Genomic DNA, 20,307 nt, shown 5'->3' with positions numbered 1-20,307 from the left:
CGGAGAGCCTGCTTCTCCCTCTCCTTCTGCCTGCCATTCTGCCTACTTGTGCTCTCTATCTCTGTCAAATAAATAAAATCTTTAGAAAAAAAAAAGTTTGAATCTTAAAAAAAAAACTATAATGATTTTTTAAAAGATTTTTTTATTTATTTCTCAGAGATGGAGAGAGAGAGCACAAGCTGAGGGAGCATCAGGCAGAGGGAGAAGCAGGCTCCCCACTGAGCAGGGATCCTCATGTAGGACTCAATCCCAGGACCCTGGGACCACAACACAAGCTGAAGGCAGATGCCCAACCAACTGAGCCACCCAGGCATCCCAAGAAACTGGAATGATTTTTAGTAAGATTTTCTAATTGGGCTCCATGCTCAGTAGGGAGTCTGAGGATTCTCTCTCCCCCTCTGACCGTCCCCCTGCTCACATCTCTCTCTCTCTCTAAAGATAAATAAAATCTTTTTTTTTTTAAAGGTTTTCTTTTTTCAATGGCCTGGCTCAAGGCTCTGAAGATGAGCAAATCGCTTGCCTCACACTTGCCTTTTCTCACCTTCTCCCTTCCTCTGCTTCTCCTAATTTGTATTAATCTGTGTATATATTGATATTCTCAAAGTCTACACATTGCCCTCTGCTCTGAAACGAATTCACAGTTATGTAGCACTCATCTTATACTGAAGCTGATTTGTGACTCACTAGTAGTACGTTCACTGTCATTTTTTCATCCTTGAATTGTTTTCAAACTCTTAATTGGCTACATTTCATCATAAAGTTCCTCAAGGATGGCTCATGAAGGCTGTATTTTCTGTGAGAATGTTTCTGTGGTTTTTATACTTGAATGCAACTTGGCTGAGTAAAACATTCTTGCATCACACTTTATTTTGCTTGGAACTTTGGGGACATCTCGCCACGGGCATGTAGCAGCATTGACTGTTGGTAGGGACAAGACGGGCCAGTGTCAGAGTCCCCCTGATAATGAAGGTGATGTTCTTCCTCCTTTATAATTTGTCTGCCTGAAGAAGTCTAGCTTTCTGGTTCTTTGTCAGTTTTTCCTGAAATAGTGTGCTCTTTTGAGTTTCATTTCCATTCTTTTGGGGGAAGATGCCTTGTATTTTTTTTTCTTCCAGTTTTATTGAGAAATAATCGAACTGCATCACGTATACATTTAAGGTGTCCAGCATGACAGTTTGATTTACAGATATTGTGAAATGATTACTACAGTAAGTTTAGTTCACATCTGTCTATCTCATGTAGATACAAGAAGAAAAAAAAATTCTTGTGATGAGAACTCTTCACGTCTAGTCTCTTCACAACTTGTCTGTGTTCTTTATGAATACTTTTTCTTTTCCATTTGTGGGGTTTTCTGTTTCAAACTGTGTTTATTCCTTTGTTTCACGGTCTTGATCTTTTACAACTATGGTGTTCTCTCTGTTTAATACTTTTTTTTTCATTTCCCATTAATTCTCTCAAGCCTTCCCTCTAGATCAATTTTTTTCAGCCATATCCACTTTCTTGTTATTTCTGATGCATTAGTTTTATGAAAGTGCACTCAGTTTGTTCTCTTATCTCATTCTGTCATTTCCTCTTTGCTTACTTTCTTGAAATCATGTTGTTATTTAATTTTTCTATAGCTCAGCATGCTCTAGGGACTTTTTCTGTTCTTTTTTTTTTTAAAGATTTTATTTATTTATTTGACAGATCACAAGTAGGCAGAGAGGAGGAAGAGAGAGAGGAGGAAGCAGGCTCCCTGCTGAGCAGAGAACCCGATGCGGGGCTCGATCCCAGGACCCTGGGATCATGACCTGAGCTGAAGACAGAGACTTTAACCCCCTGAGCCACCCAGGCGCCCCCTTTTTTCTGTTCTTTAGATGACATTTTCTTCTAGACTTGGTTTTCATCAGTCATATATGCATGTTCCTCTCTTTCATTTTCTTCCCCATGTATTTGTGTAGCTACCATACCATTTTTTTTTTTTCAATGTCTTGTGCTTAAAGTAGCTGCCCTGGCCAGGAAATCTTTTCTTTGTACTCTGGGTATATTCTCAATTCCAACAGCATCTGTACCCACTGCTAAAATTAACAAATGTTAACATTTTACCATATATTGGAGCACCTGGGTGGCTCAGTGGTTCAAGCCTCTGCCTTCAGGTCATGATCTCAGGGTCCTGGGATCTAGCCCTGCGTCGGGCTCTCTACTCAGCGGGGAGCCTGCTTCCCCCTCTATCTCTCTCTGCCTGCCTCTCTGCCTACTTGTGATCCCTCTCTGTCAAATAAATAAATAAAATCTTAAAAAAAAATCTTATCATATATTAACCAAGTAGTGATCTACACAACCATTTAGTACTTGCTACAAAAGCCCCATTTTTACTCTTTCATCACTGAGGACTCTTCTCACCAGCTAGAGCTGAGACTCTCTCTCCTTCCCTTCCTGACCTCAAGTTTTCTTTACTCTGTCCTAATCAGAACTCATATTTTCTTAACTACCTACCATATTCCATTTTCTCTTGTTTAAAGAGGAAAAAAAAAAGAATCTTGGGGCGCCTGAGTGGCTTAGTTCATTAAGTGTCTGCCTTCGGCTCAGGTCATGATCCCAGAGTCCTGGGATGGAGCCCTCAATTGGGCTCCCTGCTCAGCAGGGGGTCTGCTCTCCCACCCCCACACCTCTCTACCATGGATGCTCACTCTCTCTGTCTCAAATAAATAAACAAAATTTTTTTAATAAGAATCTTATTTTCCACCCACTCCCCAAGAGAAAGTATTGAAAAACGATGCTAACAAAAATCTAGTAAATATAAAAAAATACAGCAAGCATACTTGGGTTCCCACATGATGTGTCTCCAGAAGAGAAGTGTGAGCCTATAAACAGGCATTCCTGGTTATAGGCGTTGGTCTTTTGGCAGAGCCTGGGGAAGCTTCCACGGCAGTGACGCTAGGAGCTGAGGGCTAGGCCAGCGCTGTGGTGGTTGGTCCTCTCACCTCCAGTTTCCTTTTCAGGCCTCCAGGAAGCCAGCCAGTCCTGCCCCTCACTCCTGGTGAACGCCGGCCTTACCCACACACGTCTCCATTCCACAGCTACGTCCACACTAAGCTGCAAGGGGAGTGCGGACAGCTGGGAACTGAGTGGACTGCAGTTGCCGGCAAAAACCAGGCTGTGAGCTCCCTGAGGGCAGGCTCTTCATGAGCATTTCCTGATGGATGTTGCAGAGTGAAAAATTCTCCTGGAGAAGGTGAGGCCCCAAGCAAGTCTCTCACAGGTATGAATAGACTTCTGTATGTGAAGGAGGGGCAGGAAGATAGACATTCCAGCATGAGATGGGAGCCTGACATGGAAAATGAAGGCACAGAGGTGGAAACAGCAGGATGTGTGCAGAGGATCAGAAGGAGGTTGGCAAACACAGAGTGTCATGGGGTAGGCCGGGTCATGGGGGCCTAGGTCCAAGCAGAGGAGTTGAGCTCTGATGGGACAGGTGGTAGGAGCCACTGGGTTCCTGAGAAGGAAAGAGAGAAGGGAAAGTGGTGTTTGAGAATCATCAGCCTTTGATTTACTTTTGGATTTGATTTTTACTTTGATTTACATTTGGCTATTTAAACTTCAATTAATTAATATAAAACATGCAGTTCTTTAATCACACCAGGCCCATTTCAAGTGCTTGATAACCACATGCTGTTAGTGGCCACTGTTTTGAACAGCGCGGATGAAGAACACATCCACAGAGTCCTTCGGACAGTGCTAGTGTTAAAACATACAAACTGTATTCATGTGTGTAGATATGGAGTGTTTAGCAAAAGTACAGTGTAAATCATGCAAATAGCAAACAACACATTCAGACCAAGGTTATGTCTAGTAGGGTGAGAGTGTTTGCGTCCAGAAAAGGGACGCTGGGGGCTTCCATGTTTTATCTCTGGAGCCAGATATTATTATCTGTACTTTATTTTCTTATCTTTTCTATTACCCAGATGTGGGTAGTGGCTGTTGTGTTGGATAGCCTGGGTCAGATCCTGCTAAAATTTGTTTTTCTCTTTCTTCCTTCTACCCTTCTTTTTTCTTTCCTTCTCTTTCTCTTTCTTTCCTCCCTCCTTTCCTTCCTTCCTTCCTTTCTCTTCCTTTCCTTCCTTCATTCCCTTCCCTCCCTTCTTCCCTTTCCCTTTCCTTTTCCTTCCTTCCTTCCTTCCTTCCTTCCTTCCTTCCCTCCTCCCTTCCTCCCTCTTTTCCTTTCTTCCTTTTACCTTTATTATTTTTTTTTATTATCTATACTTTTATTTTTATATCTATACTTTTATCTATGCTTTATTATCTATACTTTTCTATGACCACGTCATAGTAAAAATTTTTTTAAGATTTATTTATGTATTTATTTTAGAGAGAGAGAGCAGCAGGGCGGGGCAGAGGGAAAGAATGTCAAGCAGACTCCCTGCTGAGCACGGAGCCCATCACAGGGCTCGATTTCACCACCCTGACATCATGACCTGAGCCAAAACCAGTCGATGCTCAACCGACTGAGCCACCCAGGCACCCCATAGTAAAACATTTCTAAAGGAGCTGGGCTGGACATTGGCACACTGAGATAGAGACTGAGCGTAGAACAGAGAGGAGACCGAAATGGCTGGGATTTCTTGCCCGGGAGACTGGGCGAAGGGGCTGGCTGTGGAGACATCTGACCTTCCTCATCCTGTATCCATGCCATCCCATGTGGGCCATTCGGCTGTTCCCTTGTCATCACCGGGGTCCTGGCCTCATGGACACTCTGCTCAGGTGCTCTTGGCTGCGGTTACCTAGCATCCTGCCAGCTATGATGGGGTCAGGCACAAACGCCTGCACAGGCTGGCCTCCCCCTGGTCACAGACACGTATTGGGTGTCCCTCCCACTTGCCCAGCCACAACCCCCACCACTCTGACCACATACCCCTTCCCACAGGCTCCCCAACCCCAGCTCCAAAACCAAACCAGGACCCATACTCCTAAGGATGTTACCCAACCCTAGGTTCACCTCTAGGTGGGTGTTGAGCCCAAAGACACAACAACACCGAAGAGTGGGAAAAGGAAGGGTTTTATTTCCAACAAGTCAGGAGGACACTGGGGATCTTTCCAAAGCAGTATCTCTGCAAACAACAACACTGGGGGACATTTTTTTTTTCATTTAATTTTTTTTCATTTAAATTCAATGAATGAACATATAGTGTATTACTAGTTTCAGAGGTAGAATTTAGTGATTAATTCCATTGCACAGAACACAACACTGGGGAAGTGTTAAGCTAAGGGTGCATCCATATTCATGAAGGGGCTTGCACAAAGGGGAATTCAGCATAGAACTGGGGTAAAAGTCATCCTAAGTCAACAGGTTTCAGTTGATTAAAGTCATGAGGATCAACAAGGGGCAGCACTGGTTTCTGAGTGCTCAGAGGGGTTCAGATCCTTTCTGAAGGATTGCAGCAGGTCCATCTTCTCGTCCGAAACAGTGCTGAGGGGCGCCTGGGTGGCTCAGTGGGTTAAAGCCTCTGCCTTCGGCTCAGGTCACGATCCCAGGGTCCTGGGATCAAGCCCTGCATTGGGCTCTCTGCTCAGCAGGGAGCTTGCTTCCCCGGCTCTCTCTCTGCCTGCCTCTCTGCCTACTTGTGATCTCTCTGTGTCAAATAAATAAATAAAAATCTTAAAAAACAAACAAACAAACAAACAAAAAACAGCGCTGAGAGTTTTACCCCTGATTTCTTGTCTCTACTATGGTTAGGCTATCTCCTAGCCTGGTAGGGGCTATTTGTTCTTATGTTCCTTTATTCCCTTAAAAGCCTTAACTACTGAGGTCTGTTCTTCTGCAATTTCTACATATCCCAGGAAGTTCTGCAAGAAACGTGCTTAGGCCAGTAGTGCTGGTAGGGCTTAGATCACAAAATGGCTGTGGGCCTAAAATGACTTCTCCCGCCGTGTCTCGTCTTCCGGGGACCCCTAGCCCTATCTGTCTATGAAGTACCTCCTTGAGGTATATCACTCTTCCTTTTTGAGGGGCATCGGGCCGAAGATCATTTTTCTGTAGCTGCTTACTGCTGAGAATGGTTGTGTGGTCTCCCCAGCTGGAAGAGTGAGACTCTCACTAAAGCTGGACAAGTTTTCAGCAGAACAAGCTGAAGTTGCCATTTGTGACAAGGTCTCCTGGGAGTCTGAAGATGCATGGGCCAAACAACAGAAGTAGGACAGTAGTGTTAAGTGTTAACAGGGGTCCATCAAAGGTCATAACCATGAAAACCATCCCCCAAATAGACAAAGATTGAGTCCCAGGGCCGTGGCTCAGTTTTTTCCTAATATTTCTGTATTTCCTTTCTTTTTTTAAAATGTATTTATTTCTGAGAGAGAGAAAGAGAGAACGGGTGGAGGAGGGGCAGAGGGAGAGAATTTTCAAGCAGACTCCCCACTGAGTGAGGAGCCTGATGCAGGGCTCAATCCCGCAACCCATAGGATCACGACCTGAGCTGAAACCAAGAGGCAGATGAGCAACAGAAGGAGCCACCCAGGCGCCCCTATTTCTGTATTTCCTTTTATGCCCTCTAGGCTTTCTTCAACTTGGTGAGAGGTATTGATGTGGAAATAACCTTCTTCTCCCTGGAGAGCACAGGGACCTCCTGCCTGGGCTGGGATGACATTGAGGGCCCTTCTATTTTGGGATACTACCTAAGCCAGAGAACCGAGGGCAGTTTTCTGGGGTTCTGTTGTCACTACTTTCCAAGATTGTTGAATAAGAATGGATATATATTTCTGATGGACTTTTTTTTTTTTTAAACTTTCTCTTTTTTTTTTTTTTTAAGATTTTATTCATTTGACAGAGAGAGATCACAAGTGGGCAGAGAGGCAAGCAGAGAGAGAGAGAGAGGAGGAAGCAGGCTCCCTGCAGAGCAGAGAGCCCGATACGGGACTCGATCCCGGACCCTGAGATCATGACCTGAGCTGAAGGCAGAGGCCCAACCACTGAGCCACCCAGGTGCCCCTCTGATGGACTTTTCTAATTCTGGGGTCTCAATGAACCAAGAAAGGGCCCTACAGATAGTATGACCAAGACCGTTCTGGTCTATTATGGGGTTGTTTGTGCTTAAGATACCATCCAAGTCCCTTTTAGCCCAGACCCCGCCCCCCACCAGACTCCTGATGCATTTAGGGCGGGGTCTAGGCATGATCCCAAGTTAGGGATAGGGGCTGTTGATCCTAGGGAAGTCATGTTATAAACCTCCAGCAGAATAAAGACCACCATACAGGACCCTCTCTATTTTCATGGGAAGGTAAGCAAGAGATTTCTTCCACAGAGGAAGAAGTAACCAGTACCCTTTAGGATGATTGCTATGGGGTCCCCTTGGGCCCAGATCCAAGTATGATTATTTTCTGAAGATCAAGTATCAGTGTTTACAGCAGGGTCCCTGGTCTTCCAGAGATCTATACCCTCTGTTTTTGTTCCAGGCATAGAGTCATCTGCACAAAGGACCGGGAAAACAAGTATGGGCTCAGCGGCAGATTAGGGTAGAACATGAGCTAAGGGATTGGACACGAATGGGTGGAATTGGTCAGGTCATATTCAGGGAACCATTTACAAGCTTCCAAGGGTTACCAGACTCTAGATTCACTCCCATTTGGATTAGTTCTGATGAACTCTGCTTCCCATTTTCCAGAAGAATTGTATTTTTTATTACCCGAAGCAAGGCTTGCAGTAGCCTTATACTCAGTGTTTATATTTACTGGAACTAGAGAGTGGTCAGTGGGATTGTACCACATAACTGCAAAGGGAAGCTGGCAAGGTCCAAGTGATGGTTCCCATCTACATAGACTGCACATGCATATGGCAGCACCGAAAGGCAAGGTGTGTACCATTCCCACTGCTTCATGCTAAGTTGCATCTGATTCTCCTGTCTAGGGAGGGGATCCCAGAGGCGGCCTCCCCTTTACTGAGGAAGTTATATAGTTATATCTATTGGCTTAACCTGAACACTTAACAAAGATCTCTAGTAGGAGGGATATTTCTATATTTGGCTCATCCCCAGTGTGATTCTGTTGAGCACGCAACCAACAAGAGGAAAGGTTAACTTTCTTTGCTAGGCTTTCTATGACTGGCGAGAGAGGGCCTCTGTAGGTTCCAAGATGTTGTCCCATTAACAAAATAGGAGGAAAGGAGCCATTTCCCATGAAGACTTGGGCTATAAACATACCTATAGTTTTCTCTCAGGAACTGAAATCCCTTTGAAGAGGGGCTTGAGATTTTTCTGAAGAGGGGTTTGAGAACCAGTACTGGTTCACAGCTGTAGCTCGCCTGGTCCCCTTCTCTGCTGCCTCATGGAGACTCAGCTGCTCTTTTGATTCTGGGATGGTAGATGCAACTGAAGGGAAGAGTGAGTGGCCAGCGGAGCCAGATTAGACCCATTCCATACGGGCTTATATTCCGTCTTAAAAAAAAAAAAAACCTGACCTCTGTCTTAGATATCTGGGTCTTTGTCTTTGACACTTTATACTCCCTCTCTCCTAGACAATTCAGAACCTTTATCATATTTTGATCTAAGTTCTCCTTTGATGGGCTGGCTATAAGACTGTCATTAACAGATTGGAAGACCGTCCCCTTTTCTAGGTGCAGTCCTCTCACATGCTGACCCAGGATCTCCCCAGAGGAGTGCCTGGTTGGCTCGGTTGGTGGAGCATGCAACTCTTGATCTTGAGGTTGTAGGTTCGAGCCCCACACTGGGTGTGAAGATTACTTTAAAGAAACTCTTTGAAAGAAAAAAAGGGGGCACCTGGGTGACTCAGTTGGTTAAGTGTCTGCCTTCAGCCCAGATCACAGCCCCAGGGTCCTGGACTTCCTGCTCAGTGGGGAGTCTGTTTCTCCCTCTCCCTCTACTCCTCTCCCCTGCTTCTGCACACTGTCTCTCACTCTTTCTTTCTCAAATAAATAGATAAAATCTTTGAAAGAAAAAATTTAAAAATTTAAAAAAAGACCTCAAAAATTACAGGAGGTATTTAACAGGCAATACTACTGCCTTTTTTTTTTTTTTTCAAGTGGAGATCTTCCCACTCAAAAGCAAACAGCTCTTGTGAGCCTCCATTAGGGATGTATTGTACGGAAAAAAGCGTCTCATGGTTCAAGATGGTTTAAAACCTATCGCTTGGGAGGTGAGCACAAGGTTGGGACCACAGGGTGCCTATCCCATGTAGCCTCATTTACTGCCCTTAGATCCTGGCTTCTTTAAAGGTGAAATCGGGGAGTTGCAGAGAGATTGACAGGGTCTTACTAAGCCTTGGTCTAGCAATTTATTTATTACTGAGTCTAACTTTTTCTCTGCCTCTGATCGGAGGGAGCATTGCTTGACTCTCAGCCAGCGATCCAGTGAGTTCCAGAAAACCTTCACAGGCTGGGCTTTCACAGCTCAGCCCACTTTCTCTCCTGCCCAAACCTCTGGCCTCCCCTGATCAAGGATGCGGGTGGGAACAGGTGCTGGCACAGGGGGCTCTTCACTGAGGAGCCCCAGAAGTGTAGTCCCCCTGTGCTCTGAGCCATTGATCCCAACTTGATCTTTGTTTAAATGTACAGTGGCTCCCAATTTGACCCCCAGATCTCTCCCTGCCAGAGGGATGGGGCCTTCTGGAACACACAAAAAGGAATGCTTTAAAGGTTTTAAACCTACTTCACAGGTCAGGGGCTCCAAAACTTTTCTTATATTTCCCTTTCCTGAAACCATTTTGATGTTACATTCTCTCTTGGAGAGGGGACCCTTTCAGGCCCTCGACACTAAAAATGTGGCTCTTGTAGCCAGCAAAGATTCAGTTGCCTCTCCCTCTATGTCTAAGGGAACCCAGGGCTCCATGGGGGAGATTGGGGTGGTGCTTTGGGGAGCCAGGTGGGGAGCCCCCGGACCTGTCAATCTTAGTCCTCAGTTCCGGGGAGCTGGAAGGAGGAGACTTTAGCTCGGGCCCTCCCTCTGGGAAGGGTCAGAGTAGCTCCTCTTCTGAGGTCCCACCTTTCTGCAACAAGCACACTGGTTAGTTCCAGCTTTGCTGGTGCCCTGCAGTCTGTGCTGGGGGCAGGGGACACTCACCCTCGGTGTCTTCTGCAGAGTCTTTCCCATTTTCTTCTCCTGGATCACCCGGAGTGACCCGCCATGCTGCTGCCCACAGGGCAGCCTGTTTCTCCTTGCTTCCTTTTCTTCTTCTGTCACATCCCGGTTTTTGAAGACCCTACAGGCCACCGCAACCCCTTGGGAGGTGGTGGGGTTGAGTCCTACGGCAGTCTTTTGAAGTCTGCGGTGCGTATCCTGAGTGCTCTGAAATGTGAAATAGATGTTTATTACCACTGTCCTTCCTGGATCCTCAGGGTCCAGGAGGGTGTGTTACCTAAGACAGTCTGCAATCCTCTCCAAAAAGGCAGAGGGATTTTCATCCTTTCTTTGTTGTATGTCGCCTACCTTGCCCCAGTTCACTGGCTGAGCCAGCAGCCCTCATACCTTTCAAGGGTAGGTTCCTATCATGTTCCGGGCTTTCCCTGTCCCCTCAGGCATTTGGGTCCCAGTGAGGGTCTGCGGCTGGCCTAGACTCCTCAGCGGGGCTCCAAATCACACTGTCTGGCTGGGTAGCCTGCTGCTTGTCCGCTTCCTCCCTAGCTCTGAGCAAGACAGCTCCCTTCTCTCCCCCTTGAAAGCAAGGCGGTTAGATGCTTTGAATGTCTCCCCAGGCAGGGTTATGGTTCATAAAAACAGCACTCATCAGATACACAGACCCCTCTGGGCCTGCCCTGAGTCCTTGAGTATCCGGTCTCCGGCTATACAGGTCTGAGAGGGAGAAGGACTTGCACAGTGCTCAAACTGCCTTCCCCATCTGGGACCTGTGTCAGAGGGCAAGAGTTCTCTTTCTGATAAGAGCCACCACTCCTGGTGGTGGCAGGGCTGAGCTCAGACGGTCTGCCATTACTCTCCCTGGTTTGAGTAAGGTGGAGGCAGTTTAGATGGGGTAGGAGAAGAAATAGAGCAGATCAGGCAAAGACTCAGGATCTGGAGGGAACAGAGTTGCAGATGGGGCTGAGGGCTGGGGAGCTATTTGGGATCTTTAGGGCAAAGGGAAGTCTAAGAGGTCTTCAGGGGTCCCTCCAAAAGAGCATGGTCTTACCTTTGAGTTAGATAGTTGGATAGACTTAAATCCACATCTTCTGCAATGACTTATTCTGGTGGAAGGCCATAAAGCATTGTTCACGAGGGATCTCATCCCACTTTTCTTCCTTCTTACAAAATTGGTCTAATTGAAATATGCTATTATAATTTAACAAGCTGTTTTCTGGCCACTTCTCCTGGCCTCCTACAGAGGCCAGGCTGGATTACAAAAGAAAACAAGTTTTCTTTGTCATTGGGATATACCCAAAAAGCTTGCAATGACTCAGGAGGCCCTCTAACAGGCTGTCTGGCTGGATCGATGTTTGGGTCCCCTTATCCTTGGATCTCTGTAAAGGATTTGTCTCCAACTGCCAAGAGGTCTATAATAAGGGTTAGTGGAGACACAGATTCGGCTGCTCTGAGCCCACTAAAAATTTCCTTCTCCAGAAAGCTGGTAAGTAAGCTCTTCCAACTGATAATTTATTTTTTAACATTTTATTTACTTATTTGAGAGAGATAGTGAATGAGAGTGAGCACAAGCCAGGGATGGGTAGAGGGAGAGGGAGAAGACGGCTGGCTCCCCTCTGAGCAGGGAGCACGACACGGGGCTTGATCCCAGGATGCTGGGATCATGACCTGAGCCGAAGGCAGACGCTCAATTGATTGAACCTCCAGTGGATAATTAAAAAACAAAACAAAACAAAACCCCAAAAAAATACCCCAACCCCCCTCCCCCCTTTTTTTTTTAAGTTTTTATTTATTTGTCAGAAGAGAGAAAGAGAGCACAAGCAGGGGGAGTGGCAGGCAGAGGGAGAATCAGGCTCCCTGCTGAGCAAGGAGCCTGAAGCAGGGCTCAATCCCAGGACCCTGAGATCAGGACCTGAGCTGAAGGGAGATACTTAACCAACTGAGCGACCCAGGCATCCCTCCGATAGATCGTGTAAAAGTGTATTCTCAGGTTGTTCAGGTTTACCACACTGGTGCCTCTCTACAAACACTTCCCAGAACCTGTGATCTATCTCACTGAAGCCTTCGATGATCAGGCCTCTTTAATCAGCCTCCAGGACACAGGAAGACAGGAAAGTTTACAATCTGGGGGTTAAGGGCAGGCTGCCCCAAGATGGGCCATTCTGGCATGAAGATTATTTTGAGCTGAAGGCAACTGAGATTCTACGGGCTCAAAAGAAACCTTTGCCCCTCCTTTAATTACATAGAAGAATCTGTATTGGGGGTCTTTCCCAGAATAAGGGTTATTACCAGAGATAAATTTTCTCTGAGTGACCCATCTGCATCCCAGGGCAAACATCTAATTTACCAAACATCTCTTCTTGTTGCCGTGAATGACATCCCTTTCCTTTGAAGTCCCAGACCCCTACCCCTTTCTCCTTAGTTCAGGATGACATATTGACCTTATTTTGCTTTGCTGTCTTGGAAATTTCTGTGTCTGTGTGGATTCCCCGTATGTACCCTATTAAATTCAGTCCCCTGTCATTCTGTCTCCTGTCAACTTGATTCTTCATCCACCTACAAGGCCCCTGGATAGGGGACAGGAATTCCTGCTCCTGACAAATCCTTCAGACTCTCTGAGCCAGTCTCACCAGAGCAGATGAACTGCGCAGACTCTGAGTCCTTCCTTCGCCCCCCTTGAGATGGGAGCAGAGCCCTCGAGCTGGTTTGTGGGGTAACTGCCATTCACCTCTCCGAAGGGACTCTTTGATTAAGATGGTCAGAGCCGCCGCTGAGTCCGTTCATTGTGTCGAGGTACAAGGACCCAACCAATCAGGGGCTGAGAGGGATCCTTCTGTGCCCTTTCCCGCAGCTTCCCCAGCAACAGAGACGGCATTACCTGGGTGAGCTGCCCACCCTGTCAGCTGTTGAGAGCTAGAGGACCCCCAAAGGGTTAGGACCTATGTGGGTCATCAAAATTTGTTACCCCAAAATGGGTTCCCTTCTTGGTGGGTGTGAAGCTCAGAGATACAACCAAGCCAAAGAGTGGAAAAAGGGAGTTTTCCTTAGAACACGGGGAATGTTTCCCAAAGCTGTGTCTCTCCAGAACCGGGGAAGTTTGAAGCCAAACATGCATGCGTAGTCGTGAAGGGGCTTGTGAAATTTCAGCAGAGAACTGGGACGGAGTCATCCTGAATTGACAGGTCCTAGGTGATTGAAGACGCAGGGACAGCAAGGTCAGCCTCATCAAAAAGGGCCACTAATGTACCATTAGAGTCCCAGTGAGGCCTGGGACAGCTGTGCCCTGTCAGGAATTTGTGTGCGCAGGGAAGCCAGCAGCCCAGGGGAGGTCTGGGCCAGGCGCCCAGTCCCGGGAGGCCACGGGCTCCGGCCCGCACGCTTTGGTCATTGGCTGAGTTTGGTCTGTCGGGGGAGAGGGAGCCTCTGTGTGGCTTTGAAGAGCTGGGACCTGGTTAATATTTGGTGTCAGCTAGGCAGCCAGACCCTCCTCTTTGGGATAATACATCCTAGAGCCATGAGACCCCTGACCAGATTAGTAGATCCCATTCAGCCCCGGCTGAGGCACCTGGAACTTCTTGCCTCTTTCCATCTGTTAAAACAGTTACCATTTGACAAGCGCTAAGTGTTTGGTCTTTGTTTTTATTGAATCACCCCAGCAATGCTAGAGTCAGGTGTTAGGATCTCATTTTACACATGTGAAGTCTGGGGGTCAATGACTCTGCCACACCTGGTGAATGACAGGTTTAGCACCTGGATGGGTCCAACTGCTTCTGCTTCTGAACCCCCTTGACCTGCTCTTTCTGTCTTCCTCTGGTGCTCTGTCTGCCTCCCTGGACTCTCCCTGCGTCTCCCTCTGTGTGACTCCCTCCTCCCCTTTCTCCTTCCTGATCACCAGAGGTGGGCGCGTATTATCTTTAATATATTGGTCCTATCTACAGAGGCAAGTTTTGAGCCCACTATGCTTATTTTTAACTGAGTTCAATCATTCAAATGTCTTTTTCTTTTTTAACTGAAAAACACCTAAACCAAATTAAATAGCTCCTGCTTACTATTAGAAAAAATCTGCCCAACCCCAGTTTACATTCTGCCCTGTCTTGGCTGGACTTGAAGAATTCCCCCAAGGACAAAGACCTGGGCCCTGTCTTGAAAAGGGGACCATGAAGCACAGAGGTAACTCACCTCCCAGAGAAGGTGGGCTTCCCAGAGTGGCCTGGAGGTGCATGTATGGTGGTTTCCCGGTGAGTGAGGGACGTGCCCTCAGGAACTCAGGCCTGCCAGCTCCCAGGAGCCAGGTGACCCTTCCATGGTGGCTCCCTTCCCTGGGGACATCCCACACACACCCCACCATCTTGAAAAGACTGAAGAGAGGGGTCTTGAAACTCCTTCAGAAAGGAAGAACTCTAAGGGGCTGGCAAGGTTCCCAAAAACAAGTATCACTTAGTTTGAGGCAGGAGTGACAGGAAGGAGGTGTTGGGGCCCAGGATTTGGGGGTAAGGGGAGGTAAAGGCAGGGAGCTACTCCACAAATTGGGAAAGTGCCAGGTACTGTAGGGGCAGGGGAATAAGAGAGGCTTCCAGTCTCCTGAGCAACCCCCCCCACCACCACAGAAGCCCCATAAGGAGAGTAGTGACAAGCCCTGGGGGAGCCCATCCCCACCCGTTCACTCCCCAACAACGCTGGGCAGGGGGTGTGGAGGGATTCGGGTGGACTGCCCAAGTGGTCCATGACAAGCTGCAGATCTCGCATGCCTTACTCTGGGCTGAAGAGAGTAAGAAACAAGAGATGAGGGAAACCGGAAGAGAGGCAATACTTTGATTCAGAACAAAGTGAGAGTTGAGGGGTAAGCGTGTTCGCAGCTGCCCAACCCATGGGTCTGAAAAACCAGGACTCCACTTTCCACGTGAGCTGGTGGCCTGGGGGACAGGGGAAGAAGCACAAATTGAATGGGTATGATGGAAGGAGGCCTGGCATTTTCTTCTCTGTGACCCCCTAATTCAGGACTGCCGCCTTCAAATATTTTGAGCAGACTGGCTCCCACCCTTGGATATCGTTCTCTGATGCTCTCTGAGACCCTTGCCTGTCTTTTAAAAGGATCTCTGTTTTTCTCACCATCTGCTCCTCCTACTTTGGATTCACTGTGATGGAATGAAAGTAAAGTTTCACTGTCACTGTACCATCGAGTGGCTGGGATGGGGTGGGGAGGGGTGTCGTCATTCAGCACCAGTGGCCTTTTGTTTCTATGCAAAGAACAAATGTGCCAACCTGGGCGCCTGGGTGGCTTAATCAGTTAAGGGCCTGCCTTCAGCTCAGGTCATGATCTCAGGGTCCTGGAATCGAGTCCCACATGAGGCTCCCTGCTCAGAGAGGAGTCTGCTTCTCCCTCTGCCTGCTGCTCCCCCCTGCTTGTGCTCCCTCTCTCTCTGTGTCAAATAAATAAATAAAATCTACCCAAAAACATGCCAGGCTAGCCTCTGACACCGGAACCCTAATAAAAGAGCGAGCTGAGTTACAATGGTGAGAATGGGAACTAAAAGATAACATTCAAAATACAAGAAAAGGCCTAAAGGCCTTGTGCCCAAAGGCCAGTGAGTCACCCTTGTCCCTACGTCTCCCAGGGGTTAATAGGCTGATGTCTGACCTTGGGGACTGGCCGAGGAAGCTATACACAGCCCTTCTCTGGCATATGGGGCAAACAGTATGAGTGGTGGTTAGAAAGATATGAAGCAAGTTGGAGAAATTATTTACAACAAACTATCTGGGGGACAAATGTCAAGAGCCAACAAGGAACGGGCGCTACTGTTGCATTAAGGAAAGAAGAGGGAGAGGCGCCTGGGTGGCTCAGTTGGTTAAGTGACTGCCTTCAGCTCAGGTCATGATCCCAGGGTCCCAGCATTGAGTCCCAGGATCATGTCCACTCAGCACGAAGTCTGCTTCTCCCTCTCACCAAACCCGCCTTGTGCTCGCTCTCAAATAAATAAGTAAAATCTTAAAAAAAAAAAAAAAAAAGGAAAGGAGAGAAACATACTAGGACTGTACTTCTGAAACTATCAGAGGCAAAGGACTGGTTTGTTTTTATAACATTTCCATCCATCACAAACCAACAGTTTGGTAAAATACGGTAAAAATAAGTGACAAACATACATCAATCAAAGGACTGGTCTTTTTAAAAACTCTCAAGGCGGGTGGGGGGAGGTGATGCCTGAGTGGCTCAGTCAGCTGGGCAACTGCCTTTGGCTCAGGTCATGATCCTGGAGTCCCAGGATCGAGTTCCGATTCAGGTTCCCTGCTAGGCGGGAAGTCTGCTTCTCCCTCTCTCCTTCCCCCTCATGCTCTCTCTCTCTCTCTCTCTCTTATTCTCTCCCTCTTAAATAAATAAAATCTTTTTAAAAATAAATAAAAATAAAATAAAAACTCTCAAGGGGAGTGTGGGTGGCACAATGGGTTGAGTGTCCGACTCTTGGTTTCAGCTCCGGTGGTGATTTCAGGATCATGGGATTGAGCTCCTTGTCAGTGCAGAGTCTGCTTAGGACTGTCTCTTGATCTCTCTCTCAAATAAATAAATTAACCTTGAAAGATAAACTAATAAAAACTCAAAATTCAACAGTGGAAAAACACCAAAACAATCCAACAAGAAATGGGCATTAGACACTCACAGACCCTTCACCAAAGAGGATGGCATGTAAGCACATAAAATCGTGTTCACTCCCCTTCTCTACTGGGAAATGCAAATGAAAACCTCATGAGGCCTCACTATGCACCTATCAGAAGGGCTGCAGCAAGGGGCACTGGGTGGTTCAGTCAGTTAGGCATCTGCCTTTGGCTCAGGTCACGATCCCAGGACCCTGAGTTCGAGCCCTGCATTGGGGTCCCCTGAGTTCGAGCCCTGCATCGGGGTCCCTGCTCAGCAGGGATCCCGCTTCTCCCTCTCCCCCGCCTCTCCCCCTGCTTGTGCTTTCTTTCTCTCTCTGGCTCAAATAAATAAATAACATCTTTTAAGAAAGGGGGGGGTGCTGCAGCAGGTTCCTGGGGCTGCATAGCAAATTACCACAAACTGGGTGGCTTCAAACAACAGAAATGTATTCTCTCACAGTTTTGGAAGCTAGAGGACTGAGATCAAAGTGCTGGCAGGGCCCAGCTCCCTGTGAAGGCGAGGGAATTCTTCCTGGCTTTTCCAGCCTCCTGTGGCTGCTAGCAATCCTCCCCTTCCTTGGCTTGAGGCTGTGTCTCCCTGCCCTTTGTCACATGGCCTCCTTCCCTGTGTGTCTGTGCCTTCCCACGGCCTTCTTGGAAGCACACCAGTCACTAGATTTTGGGCACACCCTAATCCCAGATGACTTCTCCTTAATTTGACTGCATCCTCGAAGACCTTATTCCCACCCAAGCTCACACTCACAGGTACTGGAGGTTAGGAGTTGAACATACCTTTGAGGGGGCCACGCACAATTCAACCCACAACAGTGGCTGGAATACAAAATAGAGTCAACCACAAATGCTAACTAGGACGTGAAGAACTAGAACTAGTTGGAGAAGAGTCTGAAGGTTCTTATAAAACTAAATACATACCATACATCTCAGCGATCACGGTCTTGGGTGTTTCTCTCAGAGAAACGGAAATTCAGATGCACACAAAAATCTGCACGAGATGCTCGTAGCAGCTTCATTCCTAGTAAACGAGACACGGAAGCCACTCGAAGGTCTCTCGGCCAGTGAAAGGGTTAAACAAACGGGGTGCATCTCTACCATGGACTAGTGCTTGGCCACAGGAAGGAGGGAGATGCTGACACCTGTCACAACGTGGCTGGATCTCCAGGACACTTAGGCTCAGTGAAAAAGCCAGTCTCAAAAGACTACATGCTATGTGATTCCATTGACATGAATTCCCTCCCCCTTTTAAAGATTTTTCTTTTATTCATTTGAGAGTGAGAGAAGAGAGCATGAGCAGGGGGAGGGATGAAGAGGGAGAAGCAGGCTTCCCACCAAGCAGGGAGCCCAACGCAGGGCTCAATCTGGGGACTCTGGGACCATGACCTGAGGTGAGGGCAGATGCTTAACAAACTGAGGCCCCCAGATGCCCCCATTTATGTGACTTCTTAAAATGATAAAACTTTAGCTATGGAGAACAAAGTCCTAGTTGCCAGGGACAGTGTTAGGGGTGGCGTACAAGACTTTTAGGGGTAGCAGCAGAGAACTGTTTTAAGTTCTATGTCTTGGTTATTGTGAGGCCTACAGGATCTGAGAGCAAATTGCACAGAAGGACACACATGGACACCTGCACGCACACACACACACATACATGGCTAGTCCGTCATCCAGTTAACAGTACGAGTACGGAACCAACATCAGTTTCCGGATTTTGATATCAGGCCACTGTTACAGAAGATGTCACCGTAAGGGGAAACTCGGCAAAAGAGTCGTGGAATGCTGTGTTATTTTTGTAGCTTTCTGGGAGTCTATGATTATTTCAAAATAAAAAGTTAAAAAGTTAAGTATTAGGAAAATGAAATGAAAAGCTGATTTGCAAAAGACAAGCACCGATTTGTAAATCACAGATTCCACAGATGCAGAACAACTATGCGGGGTTCCGGCAGGAGTTTCTCAAAGTTTTCTGCACCTGCTGTGCCGAGGGGCAGTAACAAACATCTGGCAGTAATGAACATCTGGCACAATGGCACCAGGCCACAGATCACACTTGGAGGAGCACCTGCTCAGAGATAAGAAAATACTAGAGGTGGAATGTTTTCCCTTCTTTGGCTTAATTATTTTGTGGTGGAGATATACTGCTGTTTGAAATGAAACTTGATTTAAAATATGTATTGATAATAACTCCATAATAATAATAACAATAATAACAATAAATATATATTTATATAAATTTCTGTTTCGAAATTATAACTTTATATTATTAAATTTTAAAAAATAAAATATTTATTTCCTCCCAATGCTCGTTTATTTTTTTCCCAATGCTGGTTTATAGATTAAAAACACAGTTGATGTAAACCACAGCCAGCCCTCAGTGTGCCTGGTTCTGTCACCTCTCCCTCCCACTCCTTCCCTCTCCCCTTCCCCTAACTTTACCTCCCACCCCACCCCCAACCCCTTCTCTCTCCCTGGGCTGTAGGCCCACCACCTCCCACTTTCCCGCTCCCCTGCTCCCCCTAGTGGCAGGTCCTGGGCTCTTGCCCCACCTGCCCCCAACACCAGGGACAGAACCTCTCTGAGCACGTTCCCTAGTGTGTGGTGGTGATGAGACCCACCTCAGAGCTGTCACATGAGGAGTCAATGAGATCACCCACGTGGCAAGGGCTCTGAAAACCTCTCGGGAATGTGCACGTGCAGAGTGGGCCTTTCTGGCAGCACGCCGTTGTCCCCCCAGGCACCTCCGTGGTCAACCACTAGCTGTGGTCAATCTCCCAAGTCTTTGTTCCCAACTCACCCTTCCCTCTCAGGGAAACCGGGCCCCTCCTTCTCCACCCCCCACCCCCACCCCCACTTCACCCAGCCCCTCAGAGTTACGTGTGTCCTGCTCTTCCAGCTGCCCAGGGGAAGAGGTGAGCAAAGCTGCTGTAGTTGTTGGTTTTTTTTTAACTCTGCTACAACTTGAGGCCCTGTTAATTCTCCCACTTGTAGTAATAGTAGTAGTAGTAGTAGTAGTAGTAGTAATGAATACATTCATACTGGCAAACTCAGTGAGCACTTAGAAGGTGCCAGACACTATTCCAAGACCTACCTGTGTATTAATTCATTTAATGCTCCCAACCATCCTATGGGGTGGGTTCTGTTCTAAGCCCAATTTACAGATTAAGAAACTGAGGCCAGCAAGCAGGGAAATAGTTTGCCCAAGGCCAACTAGCTAGAGAGCCCCACCCTGTTCTCCACAACGCTACCCATGTTTCCTGGCAGGTCTCCTCCTCCTGCTCTACCTTACCCAGCTCAGTGCCTGGCACAGCCCAGCAGCTCTGGGAATCTTTGCTGATCGAATGAATGAGGAGCAAGTAAAGGCGGCCCAGTGTCATGAGCCTACAAAGCTGTTCTTCCCTGCCATCGAGGGGCCAGGCAGAGGTCTCGGGGGTGGCCACACAGGGCAGCCTGAGCACCCTGCCTGCTGCTGCCCAGGAGGCAAGTGAGAACCTTGTCCTTCCCACCTCTGTCCTGCCCCTTCCAGGCTGGGTCTCAGCACTTCACTCCCTAGGAAATTTGCTTCTAAGTTTCCTTCTTTCTCTCTCAAGCCCAAGCTGCTGTCAGGCACTTGCCA

General features: G+C 47.4%; 1 long non-coding RNA gene across 1 annotated transcript in view; it reads left to right on the top strand.

Moving 5' to 3' along the window:
* LOC116870516 overlaps positions 1–18,892 on the top strand; it is a 29,392-nt gene extending 10,500 nt beyond the window's left edge. The window contains exons 2-3 of the long non-coding RNA XR_004383236.1: positions 3,060–3,214; positions 18,605–18,892. This is a non-coding gene — a long non-coding RNA (uncharacterized LOC116870516). The remainder of the gene's footprint in view (positions 1–3,059; positions 3,215–18,604) is intronic.
* The last annotated feature ends 1,415 nt before the right edge of the window (positions 18,893–20,307 follow it).

This window comes from Lontra canadensis, unplaced genomic scaffold (assembly GCF_010015895.1).
Source record: "Lontra canadensis isolate GAN:19392208 unplaced genomic scaffold, GSC_riverotter_1.0 scaffold23, whole genome shotgun sequence".
NCBI classification, from domain to species: Eukaryota; Metazoa; Chordata; class Mammalia; order Carnivora; family Mustelidae; genus Lontra; species Lontra canadensis.
The sequence above is the reverse complement of the archived record's forward strand: the minus strand, read 5'-3'. Positions and strand labels throughout refer to the sequence as shown.